The sequence below is a fragment of the Anolis carolinensis genome, chromosome 1 (assembly GCF_035594765.1).
Source record: "Anolis carolinensis isolate JA03-04 chromosome 1, rAnoCar3.1.pri, whole genome shotgun sequence".
Lineage (NCBI taxonomy): Eukaryota > Metazoa > Chordata > Lepidosauria > Squamata > Dactyloidae > Anolis > Anolis carolinensis.
The window spans coordinates 213,024,972-213,051,784 of NC_085841.1; the positions used below are offsets into that span (position 1 = coordinate 213,024,972).

The 26,813-nt window shown below is 41.2% G+C and overlaps 1 protein-coding gene across 6 annotated transcripts in view; it reads right to left on the reverse strand.

The window, feature by feature from the left end:
- The window catches only part of b3galt1 (beta-1,3-galactosyltransferase 1), a 538,987-nt gene that overhangs the window by 45,149 nt on the left and 467,025 nt on the right, over positions 1-26,813 (reverse strand). For 5 of the 6 annotated variants that reach the window (XR_010002361.1, XM_062969191.1, XM_062969193.1 and 2 more), the window contains one exon: positions 1,021-1,157. The exons of the other annotated variant lie outside the window; for it this stretch is intronic. The gene's annotated coding sequence lies outside the window, so the exon portion shown is untranslated. The remainder of the gene's footprint in view (positions 1-1,020; positions 1,158-26,813) is intronic. 6 annotated transcript variants of the gene reach the window in all.

Genomic DNA, 26,813 nt, shown 5'->3' on the forward strand with positions numbered 1-26,813 from the left:
TGTCTGTGTTATTTTATTGCAAGGTCACCTAAAATAATGACATAAAGCAATGGGTATTTGAAATTTGGAACATGTTTTGACTGTCAGGACTCAGGGCTAGAACATGTATTACACATGTCTAACACCCCAGGAACATTAGGTACTAGAAAAATCAGGGCTTGGGGCTAGAAAATATGACACTTCAGAAAGAAACAGAAATATCATAATAGCTAAGAGTTACAGCTAAAAGAAGTCCATTGTTTTGTATAGCTTTTTCACTTCTGCTTTACTTGCCTTTCTTTTATTAAGCTGAATAGGCCTCAACATGATTACTTTCCTCCTAGGGGAGTTGCTGCAATCCCATGCTCTTTTTGGTTGCCCCTTTTCTTCTGCTTTGTAGGACAAGACTACTGAGAGAGGTGGATTATGGGATCAGATTGGGACGTGACGCAGAAGAGGAGAATGGCTTGAGTTGTGCATCAAAATAGCATCTTAGTATTAAACTCCAGCTGTATAAGCTTCCACCATGCAGGCTTCCTGTAGGATGCCTCTTATGTTTTGAAACTGTTCATGCTGTCTATCCTGCTGAAGTTGAAAGCAGAGACATCTTTACTGGTCACCAGTAATCTTTCAAATCCTGGTTACAACCCTGGCAATTATATACAGTGAGCTGGATCTTTTAAGAAGCCATGTGAGGAAAAATATAGTTATAAAAAATGAACAGGAAACTGGTAAGCCATTGTCAGCACTTCCACTGTGTTGTATTTTTCAGGGATTTGGTAGCATTTACTAAAGCCTCTGTTGTTCAGAGAGTCTGGGAGACAATACACTTTGAGATGTTATTAATACTTATCCAAAAAACTACCCAGCCAGGCTGAGTTATTTAGTAGTTTTTCTCCTGAGATGCCATGCTGTTAATCAAATATAATGAGAAGCTAAGCTGTATTGGCAAGAAGACTCTTGTGTAGAGATCCAAAAGCATAGGATATTTTTTTTGAAGGTGAGAAAAAAAGCTGGAGACGAGAGAAAAGGAATACTCACAGATTCGGAAAAGAGAAAAACAAGTCTGTGACCGAGAATATGGTCCAGTTGAAAGAGCATCAGGTGTGAGGTTGAGGATCTTGTTTGAAGTTTGATCTGAGCAGCCTGAAGCGAGGTACTGTTTCTGGTTCATTCGTCTGCAAAAGAGAAATACTGACTTACTCAAAAAAGTTATTGTGAGGAAACAGCATGGCTAAAAGAACAGAAGCATAAATCCCATTGAAATCAATGCACAAGAGAGATGGCAAAGACTAGCGTTTTCCTCCGGGGAAAAAGCTTCCAGTCATAATGAAGCAAAGTCAGCAAACTGTGGAGAAAAACTCTCTGGGAAGCATTGCCATATTCCTAAAAATAGAATCTTCTTCCTGAACACCTGAAAATTGAATATGTTTGGAATAAGTCAACTGAAAAATCAGGTAACACAGCCCTGGTATTAAACAGACTCCTGCTATATTTACATTTATACTATGGAAAATATTTTGAGTTTCCCAACAATGCAGTAGACCTAAACACATCAAATTAATTACGCCCATTGTCTCAACTTACAGATGGTTCATTTGTTTTCAAAAAAGACACCCTTCCACACTTTTCCATGTTTTATATTTTTCTATGCCTAGTTTAGTTTTTTCTCTGTGTAGTTATGGTTTTATTATGTAGTTTATTTAAGTGTATTAATCCTGACATGTAGATTCTGTTTAATAGATATTTTAAAAGATGCCTTCTGAAAGTATATCGTGTATTACAATATCCAGTAATACAATGATTTCCTCCGAAGGTCTGTTTCTCTGTCTGTGCATCCTAGAAATCAGGAAATATTGCTTGAATTTTTACCCATAGCTGGTAGAATAAATTTGAGGCTCGTTCAAATGAAGGCCAAAGCAAAGAAGAACTAACGCATATACTCGTGTATAAGCCGACCCTAATATAAGCCGAGGCACCTAATTTTACCACAATAAAATGGGGAAACTTATTGACTCGAGTATAAGCTGAGGGTGGAAAATGCAGCAGCTACTGGTAAATGGTCAAAATGAAAATAGATCCCAATGAAATTATATTGAGGCATCAGTAGGTTAAAGGTTTTTCAACATTTACCGTATTTCAAAGAAAAACAGTAAACTAGCTCTGTAAGTGGAAAAGTAGGGTCAACAAAAACAATATGGTATTAACAATAGCATAATAATAATAATAATAATAATAATAATAATAATAATAATAATAATAACTTCATTTGTATCCAGCCCTATCTTCCCTATATGTGCATTTCCCTCCAGCAATATTTGCAAGCCCTATATATTTATGTTTATATCTATCTAGAAATCTCTATGTGTGTGTGTGTGTGTGTGCATTTCCCCCTGCAATATTTGCAAGCCCTACATATCTGTATTCATATATATCTATCTAGACATCTCTCTCTATATAGATACTTATATCTGTATAGGATTTGCAAAGACTTGCAAACATATGACGTGAAAATTCATATATAAATAATGTATACACATAGATACAGATATACAGGTACAATGAAATCTCTAGATATCTATATGTTTATAGGATTTGCAAAGACTTGCAAACATATGAGTGGAAAATTCATATGTAAAATTAATGTAGATAGATAGATGTGGGTAAGAAAAACCACTTGTACTGGTTCAGCAAATAGATGAGGTTTATACTGTATATACTGTATACAACGCCTGAAGTGGAAGGATGCATATGTAGTTTCTCACATTAGCAATTGTATGCCAGTGATAAGATTGTCAGTGCCATTCTCTTTAAGATGGAGTATTAAATGCATGGGCCAGCTCATATTCAAACATACAATGGCAACATTGCAAGGCAGGTAATTGCTGCATTGGACTGTTTGAAGTTGCCTACATTTAGTTCTGTCATTTCCCTTGGGGTGAACTTCTTGTTCCTTTCAAATGTTGCTGGGATTCTGGCTCCCTGACTATGCTGGTTCTAACAGCCAAACAGAGTTAGGGACCATTAATAACTGGAGTTGTTTTCCACAGCTGAGTTCAGAAAGGGAAGGGACAAACAACAACATTATGGGCTTCTCAAAAGCAAATACATTAAAGAGAGACTTGGACAATTTTCCAAGCACTTTAAGAACAAATAAATAGATTCTCATCCAAAGCGTCAATGGTGTGTCACAGTGGAAATGACAGTGAGAAAAAAAATGTTCTATTCACAGAAACAATGGCTTCATCAGAAGCAACTGTATTCTCTTTAAAAGGCACATGTCAATATGTGGCATGCACACAGTGGAAAAATAATTGCACAAATTAAATGGTACTCAAGGAGGAAAAATGAAACAAAGGAAGCCTCCAAACCACCCAGGCCTGAAGCCCAAATCTGTAATGAATGGAGGCAGAAGGGTAGCGCTAGATATGCAAAATGTAATGCATCAATTTAATATTAGTTATGGGTTTGAATCCAGAGCAGCTGAGCCCTCACAAAGCAAAACAAAACGGAAATAGAGAAGGACTGAATGCTCAATGGAATTAACTCTTAACTCTTGATTAACTTCTGTAAGATGATGCTCTTAAAAATCACTTGTGTGTGTGCGTGTTGTTGTTGTTATCATTGTGTGCCTTCAAGTCTTCTCCAACTTATGGTGACTGAGAGGTGAACACAACACAGGGTTTATTTGACAAGTTTTGTTCAGATGAGGTTTTGCTTTCATCTTCTTCTGAGGCTGAGAAAGTGTGGCTTGCCCAGGGTCACACAATGGATTTCCATGACTGAACAGGAATTTGAACCCTGGTCTTCAGAGCTGTATTCTAACATTCAAACCAGTACATCATGTTGGCTCTCAAAAATGCCCTACAGCACTCAGTATTGTCAGGGGGTTTCCCATCCAAATACTAATCAGGCCTGATCTTAATAATAATAATAATAATAATAATAATAATAATAATAATAATAATTTTATTTTTATACCCCGCCCCATCTCCCCGAAAGGACTCGGAGCGGCTTACATGGGGCCAGGCCCAGTCCACAACAATAAAACAAAGCAATAAAACAGATAATAACAATAAAAACAAGTAATAAAATCACATTCAAGGACAAAAGGTAAAATCTTGGATAAAATCTAGAAAAAACCTGGGCCAAAGTGCTAGTTTGTCAAAATCATCAGGAGGGGAGAATTATCCAAATTGCTTAACTACTGAGATCAGACATGTTTGGCTATGCTAAAATGGTATGGCCATAGGTATGTGTATGAAGTATGTATATATGTTCATTTGCAGACTGCAATTTTTTCCTAACAAAATGTGAATACTAGTGAACGAATGGATAAGTCTATGGGCAGAGTTTTGAAAGGATGTAACAAATGTTTGCAAATATTTTGATCTTCATCACACTGAGAAACCCCATCGGAAAATAATCATCATGACATTTTTCACATGTTGACATTTAACAAAAAAAAAATATTTGTCCATGCACAAAACTTGCTGAATTGTCCAAAACACAACAATTTTGTGCAAACAACACAAACAGAATACTTTTTTCTGCACATATCATTTTTGTGCTAATAAATCAGAAAACCAAAACAAATCACTCAAAATTTCTAAACATTCACCAGAGAGAAGGAACTCTGAAAATTCTTTACTCTTATAAATGGAAACAAGACAAGCAAAGACTGATGTCCCTGATGTCTATGCTGGACCGTAATAAAGATTTTGCCTAGAATTTGGCAAACTTTTGGTGCTAAACAGCGGTAGGGTCAATGCCACCCAGACTGAAATGTGCTGTAAACAGGAAGGAAAAGCCAAGTGTTCATGCTGGCAGATAGTGCTAGATGACAAAAGCAGCGAGGCAAGAAATAAGCTGTAAAATGCTTAGTGCTATATTTATATTTGTGGTCCATAGGTCACATTTTACAGATAGAGAACATTGTGGTATGGCAAGAAATTAATCTTTCAAGAACAAGTACTGAACCCATGGCAGAGAACCCCTTTGCAAAAATGGCTATGAATAATATTATGCATGTGAGTATATGCAGAGTGCTTTCCCTGAATCATGAAATAACTACAGCCTCCTCCTTACAATATTCAGTAGACACTCCATTAACCAAAACTCAAATAACAAGCAAAAAATCCCCTGAAGAAATAATACTTTAAATAAAATACTACAGTAGAGTCTCGCTTATCCAACATAAACGGGCCGGCAGAATGTTGGATAAGCGAAAATGTTGGATAATAAGGAGGAATTAAGGAAAAGCCTATTAAACATCAAATTACATTATGATTTTACAAATCAAGCACCAAAACATCATGTGGGGCCGGGCTGTGGTGCAGGCTGGTGAACAGCCTGCTGCACTAAATCACTCTAACCATGAGGTCATGAGTTCGAGGCCAGCCCGTGGCGGGGTGAGCACCCATCAATTAAAAATAAAAAAATAGCCCCTGCTCGTTGCTGACCTAGCAACCCGAAAGATAGTTGCATCTATCAAGTAAGAAATAAGGTGCCACTTATAAAGTGGGGAGGGAAATTTAACTAATTTATTACGTTGTAATGAGGAAGTGCCGTCACAAGTGGATGATGAAGCAGCTGCTCCCCCTGTGGCCAGAATTGAACATCCCCTCAGGAGAAGGTTAAATTGCCTCTGCGTCTGTCTGTTTCTGTCTCGGTTCTATGTGTATATAGGCATTGAATGTTTGCCCTATATGTATATAATGTGATCTGCCCTGAGTCCCCTTCGGGGTGAGAAGGGCAGAATATAAATACTGTAAATAAAAATAAATAAATAAAATGTTAAACAAATTGACAGAAAAAGCAGTTAAATACATGGTAACATTATGTAGTAATTACTGTATTTATAAATTTAGCCCCAAAACATCACAATGTATTGAAAACATTGACTACAAAAATTGACTACTAAAAGACAAACTGTGCTGGATAATACAGAATGGTAGATAAGCAAAGGTTGGATAAGTGAGACTCTACTGTATTTTGATAATAAGCATACAGTAAAACTATATTACAATAAGTTTGTCTTTATTTGCTTTCAATTACTGTGTTTCAGTAACAATATCATGTCAATACAGAATTTGTGGTATGATATAATATACAGTATAGTATTAGACCTATTTTAATAGTACCTCTCAAGTAACCAGAAACTCCATTTATCCACACCTACCAATCCCCATAAGTGAATTGAGAGTCAACAGTCTTTGGAATTAACAAAAAAAAACTAGCTGGACCTCAACAAATGAAGAATCCTTAAGCAGAAATTACCATTAAGCAATAACCATACCCACCTACAAACTATCTACAGACCCACTAAGAAAATCCAACAAACGCTATGTTCAGCGAAGGACAAGGGGGATCCTCTCACCTCTGCAGGAGTCTACCTTATACCATGCAGGTATGGATAAGTCTACATAGGGACCACCAAACATAGCAGCATTGCCCAAACACTAGTCAAGGAACATGAAAGGCACTGCAGACTAACTCAACCAGAGAAGTCAGCCACAGCAGAGCACTTGATGATCCAACCTGGACACAGTATATTATTTGAGAACACTGAAATGATGGACGATTCTAACAACCACCATGTCAGACTACACAGAGAAGACACTGAAATCCACAAGCATGTGGACAATTTCAACAAAAAGGAGGAAACCATCAAAATGAACAAAATCTGGCTACCAGTATTTAAAAAACTCTAAAATCAGAACAGTAAATAAGGAACAACACTATGAAAACGGGGGAATTCCAGACATGAAACAATCAGGGATAGCTAAAACCTCCAAACAAAGGATTCCCCCAGGCTGGAAGCAGCCACGCCTTGAGGCCACAGGGCTATCAAATCAAGGTGATTAATTACAATATCCACACCTACCTCCAGCAGACAAGAGTTCTTTCTCCCACCCTGGACCTTACACAGATATATAAACTTCCCTTGCCTAGTTTCCAACATGCCCCACAACCTCTGAGGATGCCTGCCACAGATGTGGGTGAAACATCAGGAGGGAGAGATTCTGGAACATGGCCATACAGCCCGAAAGACTCACAGTAACCCAGTGACTCCAGCCATGAAAGCCTTCGACAATACAATAACCATACACATCAACTGTCCCAATTTAGCAAGACAGCTCTGACCAATCTTCTGCATAAAAATGTTTCAGTTTCTCTTTCCTTTCCAATTTCCTTAATTTGTCATCAGTTCATTTCCACTGCTGCAAACTCAATTCAAAATAAAAATGTAATTTGCACTCAACTGATTCAGCAGGGAGGAGAGGAAGAAGCAGAATCCTGCCCTTTCTAATAAGTTCTGACAAAAGCAAACTGCTGCAGCTTTTTCTAGATTGTTTGTTCTTCATCACTGACAATGTTTGCCATCTTGGCCACCCTCTGTTGCTTGGCCACATGTGTCCCAGTTTTCATCTGTAAAATGTTGGAAGGCGTGAATACTAGTGGACCTCTAGGCACACACAAAGTGATTTCCCCAAACCAATGGACAATGTTTTGCCCTCCCCCTTACATAATATGAGAAGTCAGGATTTAAGAATGACAGCATATCTCCCATTAAAAGAAAGTCACTTCTCTCATTGGAAATTACTCAGGAATATTGCCTCCAACAGCAACAGACTTCAACACATGCATTCTGCCCTGTCCAAACACCATCCTTCCAAAATGTTTGCAAAAATTTATCCATTTCCACAAGTCCCCCTCTCCATCTTGTCCAAGACAACTGACCTTCCCCCCTCCTTCAGTGCCAGCGAAGGGACCATAAACCAGAAAATAGTAAACTTTTGCCTATGTAGCTTTGACTCCCTTCCTGTGAGCTGATGCCTTTCTCCAGAAAGTTCAAAGACCAAAAGTTAGCTTGAAGTCAACAAGTGAGGTCACAGGTATCACTTATGCCAAGTGGGTGTAGAAGGTGAGGAAGACCCGCAGCCACTGGTCAATTTTAGATAAGCCAAAGGTATAAATTTTTTGGTTGTTGTATGTCTTTCGGGCTGTGTGGCCATGTTCCAGAAGTATTCTCTCCTGATGTTTCGCCCACATCTATGGCAGGCATCCTCAGAGGTTCATACCTCCATACCATACCTCACAACCTCTGAGGATGCCTGCCATAGATGTGGGCGAAACGTCAGGAGAGAATACTTCTGGAACATGGCCACACAGCCCGAAAGACATACAACAACCCTGTGATCCCGGCCATGAAAGCCTTCGACAACACATATAAATTCTTTGTTTGCTACGCACACGTTGCAGCAGCCATTTGCATGGTTACAGCCCTCTGGGGTATGTATGGCTGTCGCCTTCTCACAGCTGTGGTGAAAATAAACTTTGCTTTTTGCATCTCTCACAAGACTGAGTTTTTTTGCCCGATTTTCCTCCTGAGCCAGGACCTTTTGACGGTAATTGTCTTACACCAGAACTGGTGGTGCTAAAACTTCTGGGGATTCAGTGGTAAGTTGTGTCCTGGGATATCTGGATTATGTGCCTCTTGGCATCTGAAATTCTCCTTCCCACATCTGGACTCATAATCCAGGAAGCAACTGCCTCCAAACACACTTTTAGTTGAGGGTTAGAAGTATAAAGGCATACTCATCCACAAGTATCAGGTTTTCCCCTGCATAAAACTACCCCTACCTTCCAATATTCTTGTATCAGTAGTTCCCTTAACCAAATCTAGCAATGTGCCATTAAAGTGGCACATTTTTTCATTTTAAAAATCCAGACAAATGTGTTCTATCTATGTGAAAGTCTGCGAGGATCTGGATCTCAAACTTGCCTGATTTACCCTGCCTTGTGCACACACTTTCCCCCCAATATCTAGCTAAATTTCACCTAATTTCAGTGGACAGGATAATGAAGCAATGGCAAAAAAATCAAATTAGGACTTTAGCACCAACGCTCAGCTTTTTGTTGGTAAGGCACAGTGTGCCAAAATGCAATCCATTTGAAATATACCATCGATTGATTCAAAGCATCATGTTGGATTTCACTTTCTCAACCCGATCTAGAAATGTCGACTTATGTCATCAGCCATTACATTCCCTCCTGCTATTTATTGCCTTCATAAAAAGTTCATAAAAATTACAGAGGCTTCTATAGTCTTCCAGCAGGTTTTTTTTTGTGTTGCCTGCTCCCAGATTTGAAAACAGAAAGAAACAGAGCTATTTTTTTAACACCATTGAGAGTGGCTGACCCTCTGCTCTGAAAAGGGGCTCTGAAAATTGCATTTGCCCCAGCAGAAATGGTATAGTTAGAAGGTATGAAACCTGTTGTTTTAAAAATAAAATGCTATGATGAGAATTTAGTAAACGTTTCCTCCACAGCTGAATGGTAGCTATGTAATTTAAACCTGGCATCGGCCTTACATAAAAGTCCCCAGTGTGTGTATGTGTGTGTGTGGGGCACTTCCTGAACGTGGTTCATATTCTCATCCTTACTCAGTGAAGGACTACTTGTTCCTCTACAGTCGCTGCTATTTGTGTCCAGAAGGGAACTGCTCTGGTTACAGTACTTAGAATTGGCAGATGGAATAATCCTCCTCAGCAAATGCCTTGTCCTGCAGTAATATTATTTCTGCCTGGATAGTGAACTAACTAACTAACTAAGGAGACAATGTTTCAGCTAAGACAAATGTTATTTTGGTGAGACCAATGGGACTTAATACTTCTTTAGGTGAGGTAAAGGTAAAGGTTTTCCCGGACGTTAAGTCCAGTCATGTCCGACTCTGGGGGTTGGTGCTCATCTCCATTTCTAAGCCAAAGAGCTGGCATTGTTCGTAGACACCTCCAAGGTCATGTGGCCGGCATGACTGCATGGAGCGCCGTTACATTCCCGCCGGAGCGGTACCTATTGATCTACTCACATTGGCATGTTTTCGAACTGATAGGTTGGCAGAAGCTGGGGCTGACAGCGGGCGCTCATTCTGCTCCCTGGATTCGAACCTGTGACGTTTTGGTCTGCAAGTTCTGCAGCTCAGCGCTTTAACACACTGAGCCACAGGGGGCCACATACTCCTTTATCCTTCCCTCAAAGACTTCCAGTGTCATCTGGGAGACTGCTTTCAATGCAGCCCAAAGCACTTCATAGTACATCATTTGGGTGGCCTTCTAGTGGAATGATGGGAGCTGCAGTTCCAATGATATGCAGAGGGCTACCAACTCCCCTCCCCATCATCCTAACCACATCATCCTTATAAGGTAAAGGTAAAGGTTTCCCCTGACGTTAAGTCCAGTCATGTCTGACTCTGGGGGTTGGTGCTCATCTCCATTTCTAAGCCGAAGAGCCGGCGTTGTCCGTAGACACCTCCAAGGTCATGCGGCCGGCTTGACTGCATGGAGCGCCGTTACCTTCCCGCCTGAGCGATACCTATTGATCTACTCACACTGACATGTTTTTGAACTGCTAGATTGGGAGGAGCTGGAGCTAACAGCGGCCACTCACGCCACTTCCAGGGTTTGAACCTGGGGTTCCTCATAACAGTGCTGTAATTCACTGCTTCTTAATCAGTTGGTTCCGACCCCAAGTGGGGTCCTCTTAGCTCAGGGGTCCCCAAACTAAGGCCCGGGGGCCAGATGCGGCCCATCGAAGCCATTTATCTGGCCCCCACAGCATAAGGGCAGAAGGGGGCTGGGCTAAATGATCCAAGGGGTCTCTTCTCCTCTTACAACCCTTATTATTATTATTATTATTATTATTATTATTATTATTATTATTATTATCATCATGGAGGCTGGGTGGCCATCTGTCAGGGATGCTTTGCTTGTGCTTTTGATGCGCAGAGGCAGAAGGGGGTTGGACTAAGGGTCTCTTCCAACCCGCTTTTTTATTATAAGTATGACACAGCAAACAAGATAGATCTGCTGGATTTCGTTTCAGAAAATCACAAGTCGAACACTTCCCAAGTGTCTAGGACTGTGTGATGTATTTTCGGATGATGCGTGCAGATCCCAGTAGGGTGGCCTTCTGTAGTTGGCAGATCGTAATTTTGTCAGTGTCTATTGTTTCCAAATGCCGGCTGAGATCTTTTGGCACAGCACATTTATTATTATTGTTGTTGTTATTGTTATTATTATTAACATTGAGGCTGAGTGGCCATCTGTCAGGGATGTTTTGCTTGTGCTTTCAGTGCACAAAGGCAGAAGGGGGTTGGATTCAATGGCCCAAAGGGTCTCTTCCAACCCTCTTTATTATTATTATTATTAATTATTATTATTATTGCTCAGTGGCCAACTATAGTCCGGCCCGCCAACAGTCCGAAGGATCGTGAACTGGCCCCCTGTTTAAAAAGTTTGGGGACCCCTGTCTTAGCTCAATGTTAGGGTCTCGAAAAGTTTGGCAACAGTAAAGGTTTTCTGAACATCACCTAGTGGCTGTTTTAGACATGTACACAAATCTGTTCTGCTGTGTTTACAGTGGACTCTGCGGAAGATGTTTTACCTGTACTTCATAAAGTGTTCATTTATTATCTGTAAATTGTCAGTTTTCATATCTATTTTACACACCCATATAAAGGTAAAGGTAAGGGTTTCCCCTGACGTTAAGTCCAGTCATGTCTGACTCTGGGGGTTGGTGCTCATCTCAATTTCTAAGCCGAAAAGCCGGCGTTGTCTGTAGACACCTCCAAGCTCATGTGGCTGGCATGACTGCATGGAGCGCCGTTACCTTCCTGCCAGAGTGGTACCTATTGATCTACTCACACTGGCATGTTTTCAAACTGCTAGGTTGGCAGAAGCTGGAGCTAACAGCGGGCGCTCACTCCGCTCCTGGGATTTGAACCTGGGACCTTTCGGTTTGCAAGTTCAGCAGCTCAGCGCTTTAACACACTTCGCCACCGGGGTTCCTTATACCCATATACCTGAAGTCATATAAAAATTTATTCTGTCAAGAGGGATCCTGAGTGGAAACGTTTAAAAAAACCCTACTGTAAGCTAGGTGAGCAGGGAGGCAGGCATGATTAAAATTGTCCCATATTACGGGTGCAACCAGTGAAGGCTAACAAACGGTAATCTCTAACAGTATGTCTTGTATAAATGGCAAAATAGTCTTCAACACAATGAAGGATTATGTAGAAGATATTTAATAGTCACTGAACACTGGTTATGACATTGAACACATTAGGCCAAATTGTTAAGTTTCTATTTGTTCTTATATCTCCCTGTTATACTTTCTGCTACCTTCCCCCTCTAATTTCTGAAGCAATAGCTTTAAAAGAACATTTCCCTTCTTGTTTTTCTTGAAAAAAAGGTGATTTCACAGTCTAGCAATTTCACAAGCAACACTTTTTAATCACCTAGCCCCCATTTTCCCTGAGCAAGGTTGACTATACGGGAGCAATAAAACAGGGGGGTAGGAAGCTGTGTCTCGATTAGTGTGGAAAGAAGACATTATAAACCAAGATTTTGAGATTCACTGAGTGATTGCCTAGACTAGACCTTGGGCTGTAAGTAGGAAGAGCTTAATCTTCCATCAATAGCTTCTCATGACACTGTTCAAAACCTCTTCCTCTCAAGTTTTTGCTGCAGTCTCCTGACTCTTCTTTGTTCCATTCAGTTACAGCCTCGTAATTTCGAACAAGTATAGAAGTCATACGTTGAAGGTCTTGTTCAATGACCTTAAGAGTGTGCTACAAAAAAAGTGGAAAGTAATGTTTATGTGTTAATGGATGTGGAATTGTACAACAACTGGAATAATCCCACCAAGAAGAAAAAAAGATTATCTTGTTTGGATGAGGAAGAAGAAAGAACACAGAAACACAGGCCCTGTTTGCCCTACACAATTATAGTGCTATGATTCAACTTTAACTATAAAGGCTACATTCAATTGAATCCTAGGATTTGTTGTTTGGCATCTTAAAAGAAGATAAAAATCTACACTGCCAATCCCAGGATTGTACAGAATCTTACCATGGCAATTAAAAAGGAATAATTGTGCTACTAATGTTAAGTGGGAAAGGCACCTGGCAAAGCATGTGCATGTGTAGAGTGTTTGTAGACTCCACTCCCTGGATTCAAACCAGCAACCTTTCGGTCAGCAAGTTCAGCAGCTCAACAGTTTAAGCTACTGCACCACCAGGGACTGTTACCTACAGCAGTTTAATACAGTTCCCTATGCAACAGCAGCTAAGTCAGTGGAGAAGGCGGATAAAGGCAAGGTGTCCTTATCTATGGCTTCAATATTCATGGTTTCATTTATCCATACCCCGCAAATATCTTGAAGTTTTTGTGGGCCTCTCTTGGTCCTCCAGTGCAATTCTATTACACGCTTCTGACCCACCTGTCACTAAGGAGGCTGTTCAGGTCCTGAACCGGTGCTTGGCCGCTGTGTCGGACTGGATGAGGGCCAACAAATTGAAACTGAATCCAGACAAGACAGAGGTCCTCCTAGTCAGTCGGAAGGCCAAACAGGGTATAGGGTTACAGCCTGTGTTGGATGGGGTCACACTCCCCCTGAAGGCGCAGGTGCGCAGTCTGGGGGTCCTCCTGGACTCATCATTGAGTCTTGAGCCCCAGGTCTCAGCGGTGGCTAGGGGAGCCTTTGCACAGTTAAAACTTGTGCGCCAGCTGTGACCGTACCTTGGGAAGCCAGACTTGGCCACGGTGGTCCACACTCTCGTTACATCCCGTGTAGACTACTGCAACGCACTCTACGTAGGGCTGCCTTTGAAGACTGTTCGGAAGCTTCAATTAGTCCAACGGGAGGCTGCCAGGTTAATAACTGGAGCGGCGTACAGGAAGCGTACCACTCCTCTTTTACGCCAGCTTCACTGGCTGCTGATTAGCTACCGAGCACAATTCAAGGTGCTGGCTTTAGCCTATAAAGCTCTAAATGGTTCTGGCCCAGCTTATCTGTCCAAACATGTCTCCCGCTATGACCCACCTCGAAGCTTAAGATCATCAGATGAGGCCTTGCTCGCGGTCCCGTCAGCCTCACAGGTGCGGCTGGCGGGGACGAGAGACAGGGCCTTTTCAGTGGTGGCTCCCCGCCTATGGAACGCCCTCCCCATTGAAGTCAGGCAGGCTCCCTCCGTCCTACCCTTCCGTAGGAAGGTTAAAACTTGGTTGTGGGGCCAGGCTTTTGAATAAGAATCAGCAGCATTAATTACTATTATGTACACTGGAACTCAATTGACAGACCCAGTCTTTTGAATTTGAACACGCCCATTTGTATTTTAGAATATTTTTATGAATGTTGATGTAAGTTAATTTTTAATCTGATTTATAGTGTATTGTATAATTTTTTATATGTGTGTTTATTGTAAGCCACCCTGAGTCCCCCCTCGGGTGAGAAGGGCGGGATATAAATGTTGTAATAAATAATAAACCCAAGAAGAATAAAAATGTAAGGTTCAGTATTATTAATGATAACAGGTATCCATAGTGTATATGTGTGTGTCTTGAAATGCATTCTCTGTAAATACAGAGGTTGTACTGTAATTTGGGAGCCTCCGGTGGCTCAGTGTGTTAAAGCGCTGAGCTGCTGAACTTGCAGACCGAAAGGTCCCAGGTAAAAATCCGGGGAGCAGAGTGAGCGCCCGTTGTTAAGATCCAGCTTCTACCAACCTAGCAGTTCAAAAACATGCCAATGTGAGTAGATCAATGGGTACCGCTCCAGTGGGAAGGTAATGGCGTTCCATGCAGTCATGCTGGCCACATGACCTTGGAGGTGTCTACGGACAACGCCGGCTCTTCGGCTTAGAAATGGAGATGAGCAACAACCCCCAGAGTCGAACACGACTGGACTTAACGTCAGGGGAAACCTTTACCTTTACCTTACTGTAATTTGAGCACTTGGTTCCTAGCAGTCATTTGTGTGACACTGTGTGACTGTCGACCTCATCAGACGAGTCTTTGGCAGTGTTGTAGGATGCTTTCATCCCAGTTGATCAATGCAGCCCCATGCCATGGTGCATGCTTGCTCGCTTCTGGCAGAGCTTCATGGCTCAAATGGGGCAGAACTGATGCTGCACCCAATAAAACAATAAGGGCAGTGTGGGGGAAAGCAATGCGCTGACGCTTCCCCATATGTGATGGGGAAGTGTCACTGTGGGCGGGGTGCCGGGATTGACCTTCTGCCCTATGATGAGGTTCTAAGGCAGGGATATTCTTTCACCAAATTCCATCTCGTGTAAGCTGTTCTGCTCTACCTCCACATTTCTTTCTGTCCTCTTGATTCCAGAAAGCTCTCATTCTTTCCTTCCCTTTCACAGCACCCATCCTTAAACACCCCACTATACTTAACACACCTCATTTGCAAAATGATTGAACTTTTGTCCTCTTCTGCACCCACACTGAATTAATAGCCAGGTAGAGTCAGTGCCTGTGAAAATATATAAATGAATCAGTATAATAAACCTGTTCTTAGTCAACTCTGGGAAATGAAGTGGTTTTAATCTTGTCTCTACATGGTCTTTAAATTAGAGCTCTAATGGGAATTAATACTTCATTAATTCCTTACAAGGATGAGCTCTGGCAGCAAAAATAGATTCTAGTCCTGGTGAGCCCTGGCAGAAATTAGGTTTTGGAGACTGGTAAGGAGGGGGAAAATCCATTTAATCGAGGCAGGCTTCTTAAATTGGAAAACAGGGAAGAGAACTGGAAAGGAGAACTTTCTGAGGAGACTGTAAAAGAACAGAAAGAAGGAATGAGGAAAAAGAATGTGACTGAAGTAGGACAATGGTTGAGGGACGTAGTCTGCAAAATGCACATACAAATAAAATAAATGAACAAGTGGATCATATATTTTATTACTTGCCCTTATTGTGGTTGAAGCTGTGCTACAACCAGGACCATGGTCAGAAAAAAAAAAATCAGGGGGGGGGGGCTACAGCCCTGGCTACAACATTGTTAAACAACAAAACCAACATCTTGTACTTTGCCAGGGAACTAATTGGCAACTAACTGAGTGACCAATTGCTTGCTCACTCCCAGATGTTCCTGTAACTAGTCTGGCTGTTGTGATTGGATTTAACCTGTCAGAACTCACTGATCAACTGTTCACACTGCAGAATTTTAGCAGTTCAACAACATGTTACCTGCCATGGCTCCATCCTATGGAGTCCTGAAATTTGTAGTTTGTTGTGGCACCAGAGCTCTCTGAAAGAGAAGGTTTGATATCTCTCAAAACTATAGTAACGGTAAAGGTTTTCCCCTGACATTAAGTCTAGTTGTGTCCGGCTAGTTGTGTCTCCATTTCTAAGCCGAAGAGCCGGTGTTGTCCTCCAAGGTCATGGGGCTGGCATGACTGCATGGAGCACTGTTACCTTCCTGCAGTAGCGGTACCTATTGACCTACTCACATTTGCATGTTTTCAAACTGCTAGGTTTGAAGAAGCTGGGGCTAACAGCGGGAGCTCAACCTGCTCCCCGGCTTTGAACTGTCAACTTTCGGTCATCAAGTTGAGCAGCTGAGCCATGGCAGTTAATGAGTTGTTAGACTGTAGTGTAGACATAGTGATTCTGGAGTGTAGCTATAACCTAAGAGGATGTTGTTAGTAAAAGGTAAAGGTTTCCCCTGATGTTAAATCCAGTCATGTCTGACTCTTATCTCCATTTCTAAGCTGAAGAGCCGGCATTGTTCATAGACACCTCTAAGGTCATGTGGCTGGCATGACTGCATGGAGCACCGTTACCTTCCCACCGGAGTGGTAACTATTGATCTACTCACATTGGCATGTTGCTAGGTTGGCAGAAGCTGGAGCTAACAGCGGGCACTCACTCCACTCCCGGGATTTGAACCTGCGACCTTTCGGTCTGCAAGTTCAGCAGCTCAGTGCTTTAACACACTTCGCCACCGAGGCTCCTTGAGGATGTTGTTAGCTATGGGTTAAAAAAGAAATCCATATAATATAGAATGGAATAAGCTTATTACTGAATATCTGTGAAACTGACATTGACGGGAAACAGACTGATTTGTAGATCCCAAGTAAGACCAGATTTCTGCTCTGCTGGTTCTTTACTTAAGTGTTACAGCTCATGTCCTCTTGGACTGTCATGGATTTTTAAAAAACAGACTGACAGTCTTTGCAAAGCAAGCAACTTCATTCCAATTATGGATGGGCAAGATTTTTTATCTGATTCACTCCAATTCTTCATAAATCAGAAAGATTGATGTTAAAAATATTGAGATGATGAAGAAAAATGGGCAGATTTCTCTATTTCTAAAATATGCGTACAGGGCTAGGCCATGTCAAAGTATCTTTTAGCCAGAGGCTCATTTCAACGTGACAGGTGTCTGGAATGATTGATACATGATAAATGTAAATTGCAAGTGGTGGGGTGGCAATGATTTCTAGGGGTGCATCTACACTATAGGATTCATGAAGTTGTTGTTTATTTGCTCAGTCGCTTCCGGCTCTTCCTGACCTCATGGACCAGCCCACGCCAGAGCTCCCTGTCGGCTGTCACCACCCCCAGTTCCTTCAAGGTCAAGTCAGTCACTTCAAGGATACTATCCATCCATCTCGACCTTGGTTGATCCCTCTTCCTTTTTCCTTCCATTTTCCCCAGCATCATGATCTTCTCCAAGCTTTCCTGTCTCCTCATGATGTGGCCAAAATACTTCAGCTTTGCCTCTAATATCCTTCCCTCCAGTGAGCAGCCAGGCATTATTTCCTGGAGGATGGACTGGTTGGATCTTCTTGCGGTCCAAGGCACTCTCAGGATTTTCCTCCAGCACCAGAGTTCGAAGGCATCTATCTTCCTTCGCTCAGCCTTCCTTATGGTCCAGTTCTCACATCCATAGGTTACTATGGGGAATACCATTGCTTTGACTATGCGGACCTTCGTTGCCAGTGTGATGTCTCTACTCTTCACTATTTTATCAAGATTGGTCATTGCTCTCCTCCCAAGAAGTAAACGTAAACGTCTTCATGAAGTCAGACACCACTTTAACTGCCATAGCTTTATGCTATGGAATCATGGGAGTTATAGTTTGTCAAGGCACTAGCACTATTTGGCAGATAGTTAAAGACCTTGTAAAAACCACAACTCCCATGATTCCATCGCATTGAGCCATGGCAGTTAATATGGTGTCAAACTGTATTAATTCCAGTTTAGATGCAGCCTGAGGCCCTTTCTACACAGCTGTATAAATCCACTTTCCGCTTTGAACTGGATTATATGGCTTCTTCTTCTTCTTCTTCTTTTTCTTCTTCTTCTTTATTCGGTCAGTCATTTCCGACTCTTCGTGACCTCATGGACCAGTCTGCACCAGAGCTCCCTGTTGTCTGTCGCTGCCCCCAGTTCCTTCAAGTTCATGCCAGTCACTTCAAGGATACTGTCCATCCATCTTGCCCTTGGTCGGCCTCTCTTCCTTTTTCCTTCCATTTTCCCCAGCATCATAATCTTTTCCAAACTTTCCTGTTTTCTCATGATGTGGTTGGATCTTCTTGCGGGTCCAAGGCACTCTCAGGATTTTCCTCCAGCACCAAAGTTCAAAAGCATCTATCTTCTTTCTCTCAGCCTTCCTTATGGTTCAGCTCTCGCATCCATAGGTTACTATGGGGAATACCATTGTTTTGACAATGCAGACCTTCGTTGCCAGTGTGATGTCTCTGCTCTTCACTATTTTGTCAAGGTTGGCCATTGCTCTCCTCCCAAGAAGTAAATGTCATCTGATTTCCTGGCTGCAGTCTGCATCTGCAGTGATCTTCGTGCCTAGAAATATAAAGTCTGTCACTGCCTCCATGCTTTCTCCTTCTATTTGCCAGTTGTCAATCGGTCTGGTTGCCATAATCTTGGTTTTCTTGATGTTTAACTGCAACCCAGCTTTTGCACTTTCTTCTTTCACCTTGGTGATAAGGCTCCTCAGCTCTTCCTCACTTTCGGCAGCATAGACGAGAATAATCCAGTTCAAATCAGATCATGTGGATTTTCTGCTTTGATAACCTAGATTAACTGGCAGTGTAGAAAAAACCTCAGGCTGAATTTACACTGCCAGATATCCCAGGATCTGATTCCAGATTATCTGCTTATCCCAGGTTATCTGGTAGTGGAGACTCAAATAATCCAGCCTCAGATGCTTCCCTACATAGTATAGCAACGGTATGCTACTACATGTGTTAGTGGGGGCTCACATTCCCTTCAAGGTACCTTGGAGGGCCAGTTCTCAATGTTGAATTGTATCGTCGTTTCTTCTGTTTTGGGAGGAATATGGACAAGGGTGCACTAGAGGACTTTAAGATGTCATTGTGGGTATCATATGACTCATTGACCACATTTTCCCTAACTCACAGCACCACAAGGACAAACAACCACAAAGTGGAAGACTGAAGATGGCATAGTAAGACTGAGCATGTGCTGATGCTCTCTACCTGAGCTCCTTTTACTAACACTACAGGCTTAATGTTGCAACATGAAACAAGCCACAACAGAAGCTCTGTGGCATCTGGAAATATCCCTGATAAAGGAGTTGAAATAAGCATAACAGTAGCTTATGTGTGTTGCTTTTGATCATGCTAATGTGTGATATTTGGTCTCCTCCTCCTCTTTTTAAGTCTTTTCTCCAATGGTTGGAAATTACTAACATGACTTTTTACAAAGAGAGGTTTCCAAAGACAACCCCTGCCACAAATCCCATCATAGATCCAAGCGCACTCTTGAAACCCCAAACTTCCGCTGATGAAAGTTGGCTTACATCCCATTACATAACCTTTTGAGTAATTGGCACAATCACCACTGCTACCAGTTGAAAAGCCTGCCTGTCCCCCTTGTCCTGGCCTGGTAGCTGCAGCCTTGTGTTTTCTGTGCCATATGTGTTTCATTACTTGCAGTGCATTCCATATTGGAATAACTCATCCAATGCCCGCAGTTAGTGCAGATGGTAACAGAACAAGCATCTGTTATTAGGGGTCAGCTCAGAAGAGACTTCAATGTCTGTTGTTCTTACTCTGGGAGCTGGCCCACAAGTCACTATAGCTTTAGAATACTATTTTGACATTTCAGTCTATAAATGCTTCCAATTTCCCTCAAATCGTCTTGGAAGTCATAGGATCATCTCAGACTCCTCTGCGATAAATTAGGTGAAGTTATAGATCTGAAGGTCTTGCAGGGAAAATAATTAGCAATCAAGAAATCTTTAGTCTCCAGAAAACCGGCTACTAGAAAAGTATTTCCTCATTTTGGAGACATTTCAGTGGGAGTAAATATGCATCAGAAAAAACTCCCACTGAACAAAATTAGACCTTTATTTTTCATCCTCATTTGCAAAAGAGACCTCTATGGATTTTTGTCCCACATTTCTAGAAAACATTTTGAAAACTTGATCTTTTACACACTATTCTATAAGGATTTCATATTAAAAAATCAAGATGGCTTTCACCCACATGCACACAAAATAAACGTTTTGTATAACATGCCTGAGTTATGAGTACAGGTTATGAATCAGGATGACCAAATGCTGTGGCACAATCATTTCTTTAAGAAGAATCAATAGTTTTTCATGATTTACACCAATATGGTCCAATCTTTAGTTATCCGAGGTGCAATCAAATTTCAGTATAGAAATATGAGGGCCAAAGACATTCCAGAAAGAAAACGAAGTACATATTGTATTCAAAAAGTTAAAGCAGTAAAAAGGGTAAACTTTTTTTAAAGTTCGTTTTTTTATTTTAAGGGTATTCCCCCCCCCCCCAAATGTTACATTAAAATATTTTTCCAGTAAGAAGGGCAAGGGCCAACAAAAATGAATTGGTGGGCAGCATGTGGCCCGCCGGTCGGACCACACTGATTTACACAATCAAAGATGTTTCTATAGTTTATAAAGCAAGGGTTGGTTTTCATTTGCGATTTTTTGGTGCTCACTATTATCTAAAGTATATGGGCAATATGATTCATGGTGCCTCTTCCTTTCCTAAATATATCTTGGACACCTGGAATTTCTTGCTTCGTATATGGTAAACGTCTTTGTTGTAGAATTTTGAGCATGGGAGTAATGCAATGATCATGTGGTTACTGGAATCCCTGGTGTCCCTCTTTGAGGAATTGGAATGTATATTGAGTGTGCTCAATCTGTGCACCATTGTTTTGTTTTCCATATTTGTTGACAGATTTTAGTTAGAACCAGAATAGATTCTGTTTCTGTTGTTTGAAGCTGCTGAATTAGTATGCCATTCCTGGTGATTTATTTCTCCTAAGTCATTTGAGTGCAGCTTCTACTCCATCTTCTAAAATGGGAGGTTCATCATCATATAGCTCTTTCTTCGAAGAATCTGTTATCTTTTCATTTCTTTTATCTAGTCCTTCTGTGTATTGTTTCCACCAACGTTTTATTTCTATTTGGTTATGTAAAATGTGTTACATACGCATCCCCATTCTTGGTTTAAATTTCCCTTTGATTTCTCAGCTCTTATGGATGAAGGCCTTGTCTTTCATATTCTGTTGTTACCTTCTACAGTATTTGTCTGTATTGATTATTATAGTTGCCCTCCTAGTCCTTGTATATATCACTGAGCCATTGCATTCAGGTTTTTGACTATTTCTGACACCTTTTGTGTCATATTAGTGGATGGTTAAATAAGTATTAAATACTTTCAAGCTAATTTCAAGGGCAGTAAAGAAAAGTTAATCTTAGGCACACTAAAAAATACCTGAAGGTAGAATATAAATGTCTAAAAACTAAGAAGTGTTAACTTTGAAGATCTCCAAACCGTTTCCTGTTACAGTAGAGTCTCACTTATCCAAGCTTCTGGATTATCCAAGGCATTTTTGTAGTCAATGTTTTCAATATATCGTGATATTTTAGTGCTAAATTCGTAAATACAGTCATTACAACACAACATTACTGCGTATTGAACTACTTTTTCTGTCAAATTTGTTGTATAACATGATGCTTTGATGCTTAATTTGTAAAATCAAAAATCATTTGATGTTTAATAGGCTTTTCCTTAATCCCTCCTTATTATCCAAGATATTCGCTTATCCAAGCTTCTGCCGGCCCGTTTAGCTTGGATAAGTGAGACCCTACTGTATATACCTGTTACTCTAGCTCAGGAAACTGAACTTTTGCAAATCAATCTTCTCCAGATGTTTCAGACTGTATCTCCCCAAATTCCTTACTACTGTTCACACTGGGTGGGATTCATAAGAATTATACACTTAAGTATCCAAAAACCAAAGGTGTCTCTATCTATAGATATAAAAGAGTGATGGCATCAGGGCAGCGGACAAAACAACAAAACTACAGGCCCCCCAACCTCGAAATTTGACAACACAACCCATCATTCATGGCTCTAGGTTGATACAACAAAAAGAAAAGAAAAATAAAGTCCTAATTACAGGGAGAGGAATAATAGTTTTTATCCAATTGCTGCCAGTTTGAAGGCTAAGCTCCGCCCACTTGGTCTCCTAGCAACCTACTCAGTCCAGGGGACAGGCATAGTTAGGCCTCACTTAGGCCTCTTCCACAGATTATCAGATTTTAACTGGATTATATGGCAGTGTAGACTCAAGGCCCTTCCACACAGCTATATAACCCATTTAGAATCTTATATTATCTGCTTTGAACTGGATTATCTTGACTCCACACTGCCATATAATCCACTTCAGTGTGCATACTAAACATAAAGACAACCATACAACAGACATTCAATACCACCACTACCTCAACAATTTCTCACCAACACCACCAGACAACGCCACAGCAACGCGTGGCCGGGCACAGCTAGTCCTATTATATAGTTCTACTCCCAGATAAGTAAAGCATCAAGGATTACACATTACGATTCTCTTATATTCTTGTCTCCTCATCACCCCTGATTGGAACAACCTGGACACTACTGCCCAATGTTTCTTAATGTGAGCTAAGGGATGCAAGCAAAGCACCATTTGGATGCTTCTCACAAGTAATTTGGTTCAAAAGAGTTGAATTGTACCTGAAGGGATGAGTTAATGCTGATCCAATAAAGTAAAGAAAAATGTCTAGAATTTCCTGTCAAAACTTTCCACTGAAATCAACAAAAGAGGGTCCATACTCTCTGTGCAAATGGTTGGATTCACACAGTCTTCTAAATATAGATGTCAAGCAGACCTAGCCATCAGGGTAAGGATCGAGATGCTGCAGCTTGCAGCCCTCCAACATCTGGAGGAACACATGGCTCCTACTTGTGGTCTATGTACTGTCTTAGGATCTTCTAAAAACATACATATCTAAGCTTTTTCTGAAATCTAAACTGTTGTTATGTACAAGAATTTGGGACAGGATTAATGTCAACAAGTACAAAGAGAGTATGCTAGCCCTCTCCTTTTGTCAGGATGTGAACGCCCAGCATTCACACCAGCTGAACTGTTCCCATCCTGCCAGAGCAATGGGGGTGGAGATAGCCTAAATAATAAGGGCCACCTGGCTAGGAGGGTTGATTTATGGCCTGCTCTGGTTTTCAAGCCTAGGAAAGGACTATCAACAGATAGGTGTGAATGTGGAAGGGGGGCTGGGGGGAGTAGTAGTTTGATATGCTGGGGTCTTGGCGGGAATGGGTTAGTACTAGCTTTAAGTTCATCTTGGCAAGAAGGATTTCAATAAAGCATTTCCATGGAACTACCTGTGTGAGCTTGCATTGTGTCCTATAGCTTCCAAGGACTGACACCCTTTTCATATGATGAGCAACATGCTTTAAGTCCCCTATTGGGTGAGAAGGACGGGATACAAGTACTGTAATAAATAAATAAATAAATGCAAAGCAGAATCCTGAATTTCAGGGTCTTCTCTGGGATGGATGCACCCTTCAAATAATTGCTCTTAATGGAAGGGAGTGACAGTGGAGTCAAGAAAGAGAGTAGTATGCTCCCTCAGTTCACATGTGGAGGTTAAAATTAAACTGAACGTTTAAATAGGGTTGTTATAGTATGTGATGATGCGTTGCAGACAATAGTGCAAATGGGAGTGTGATTTTGAAAAAAAAATCATGACATCCACTCCAATTGTTGGAGTGGATGTACCACTTTTCTCATTTAGAAAGGATCAAGATAATTATCTTTCTTTTGTATGTCTCCACATCACTTTTTCAAGATTACCTTACCATTCCGACTCTTTGTTATCAGAGATTGCAACTAACTCAGAATCCTGGAGATGTGTTAGCTTGCAGCTCTCAGATATGAGTGGCATTATAATTTTCACATTACTTTAGTGCTGCTGTGTGAAAGCTTTCTACTATATGCAATAGTAAAGTTGAGATTTTACTTGACACATTTTGAGGGTACTTTAGGACACAAAGGAATTTCTACTATCAAGCCTTTCATTGGCATCAATGCCGCTGTGCATTTTCAGGATATGCACAAGATGGTATCTTACACTGTTATGCAAAAGCAATCTAGACCAATAAACAATCCAGTACCAACAACCCTGCAAGTACCTACGTTTATTCTTTTTGGCAATGAGGCAATCTAACATAACTCCATTGTAGCCACACTGGCATAATTTTATGCCATTTATAGAATCTTGAAGGAGCCCCGGTGGCGAAGTGTGTTAAAGCGCTGAGCTGCTGAACTTGCAGACCGAAAGGTCCCAGGTTCAAATCCCGGGAGCGGCGTGAGCGGCCACTGTTAGCTCCAGCTTCTGCCAACCTAGCAGTTCGAAAACATGCCAATGTGAGTAGATCAATAGGTACCACTCCGGTGGGAAGGTAACAGTGCGCCATGCAGTCATGCCGGCCACATGACCTTGGAGGTGTCTACGGATAATGCCGGCTCTTCGGCTTAGAAATGGAGATGAGCACCAATCCCCAGAGTCAGACATGACTGGATTTAACGTCAGGGGAAACCTTTACCTTTACCTTAATAGAAACTTGATGGTGTCTTTATACAATGCTATCACATATGGTAGTTGTCATGCCCCATGAATACCTTCGCGGTTTACCCCTAGTTAAGCCCTTTTTAGTTAGAGAGATTAATATTTTATGTACAGTTTTTGGGGGGTCAGTCTAGATACCCTCTTTGCATTTGAAGCCTCCATTGCCCTGCCCCTTTAAGAATTCTCTCAGGTAAGGCACTTTTGGTTCTTGTAAGAGTTGGTCCTTTCGTGACTGGAAGTTGAAGAGAGAGGAAGGCTGGAAGGTCTACAAAACAGGACATACAGTCAGAGCTGTATTCATGTCCATTTAGGGTTAAATATTGAGACCATCTTAGAGAAAGTTGAACATCATACAAGAAAGTGACAATAAGAAGAAATAAAGATTCAAAAGCCTCAGTTCAGGCAGAACTGTGTCTATCTCTCAAAGACTTTCTAGTGAGACTCAGGAGGAGAGAAAGTCTAAAATTCTTGTCTGTTAATAAACTCTTGTTTGATTCATCTACAGTAGAGTCTCACTTATCCAAGCTAAATGGGCTGGCAGAACCTTGGATAACTGAATATCTTGGATAATAAGGAGAGATTAAGGAAAAGCCTATTAAACATCAAATTAGGTTATGATTTTACAAATTCAGCATCAAAACATCATGTTTTACAACAAATTTGAGAGAAAAAATAGTTCCATATGCAGTAATGTTATGTTGTAATTACTGTATTTATGAATTTAGCACCAAAATATCATGATATATTGGAAACATTGACTACAAAAATGCATTGGATAATCCAGAACCTTGGATAAGCGAATCTTGGATAAGTGAGACTCTACTGAATACAGTCTCCAGTCTGTTCCCTGCGCAGCCAGTTCACCTTACTAGTAGTTAAGATAGCATGAGGACAGAACAGTAGTAACAAATCAGGATAATCTTTTCACCAACATTAATGACTGTAACAGTCGGTTGTAGAAATCTGATGACATATTTGACTGCCTGGGGCGAAGACGCAAATGGCACTCTTCCCAATGGCAGCGGGAGGTTTCCAGGTCAGTGGGCCAATGAGTATGCTGAATCCTATTCCTCAAACAAAGAAAATACCTTGGACAGAGCCTTTCAACTTCATGCTAAAACCCAGGGAGGCTTCACTGATGCAACATGAAGGAATTTAGCTCCATGCATTTGGCTGCCTGAAGTGGAGAAGCAATTGGTACTCCATGCATCCTGGTTGGGAGAAGAACCACTGCACATAGACCATTACTTGCTTTCACGCAGGCTCTTGGTTGCTTCTGGGAAAGTTGATATACTTATCTATATATATAAAAGGGTAATGAAATTTCGGCCTAGAACAAAACAACAAAACTACGCATCCCAGAAACACTAAACTTGGCAGCACAACCCCCTAATCCATGCCTCTACGTTCATACAACAAAAAGAAAAGAAAAATAAAGTCCTAATTAGAGGGAGAGGAATGATTGTTTTCATCCAATTGCTGCCAGTTAGAAGGCTAAGCTCCACCCACTTGGTCTCCTAGCAACCCACTCAGCCCAGGGGACAGGCAGAGTTAGGCCTCACTTAGGCCTCTTCCACACTGCCTATAAAATACAGATTATCTGATTTTAACTGGATTATATGGCAGTGTAGACTCAAGGCCCTTCCACACAGCTATATAACCCATTTATAATCTCATATTATCTGCTTTGAACTGCATTATCTTCACTCCACACTGCCATATAATCCATTTCAGTGTGTATTTTATCCAGCTGTGTAGAAGGGGCCAGCAACGCGTGGCTGGGCACAGCTAGTTAGAATATAAAGCCTCCTTTTCCCCTTTCCGTGATCCTTGTCTTTTTCTTGGGGACACATAATTCTTCCATATGTAGTTTGAATAATAGAAAACGCAATACTTACAAACCTTCAGGATAGTCTCATAAACTTTCCTGACTGATGCTGCAGACCCGAGAGATCAAGGTATTTATTCAACACCTAGACCTCTGGGTAACTGATTTTTGTCTGCAGGCTATTATGTCAGGCTTTCCCCAAACCCAAATCACCC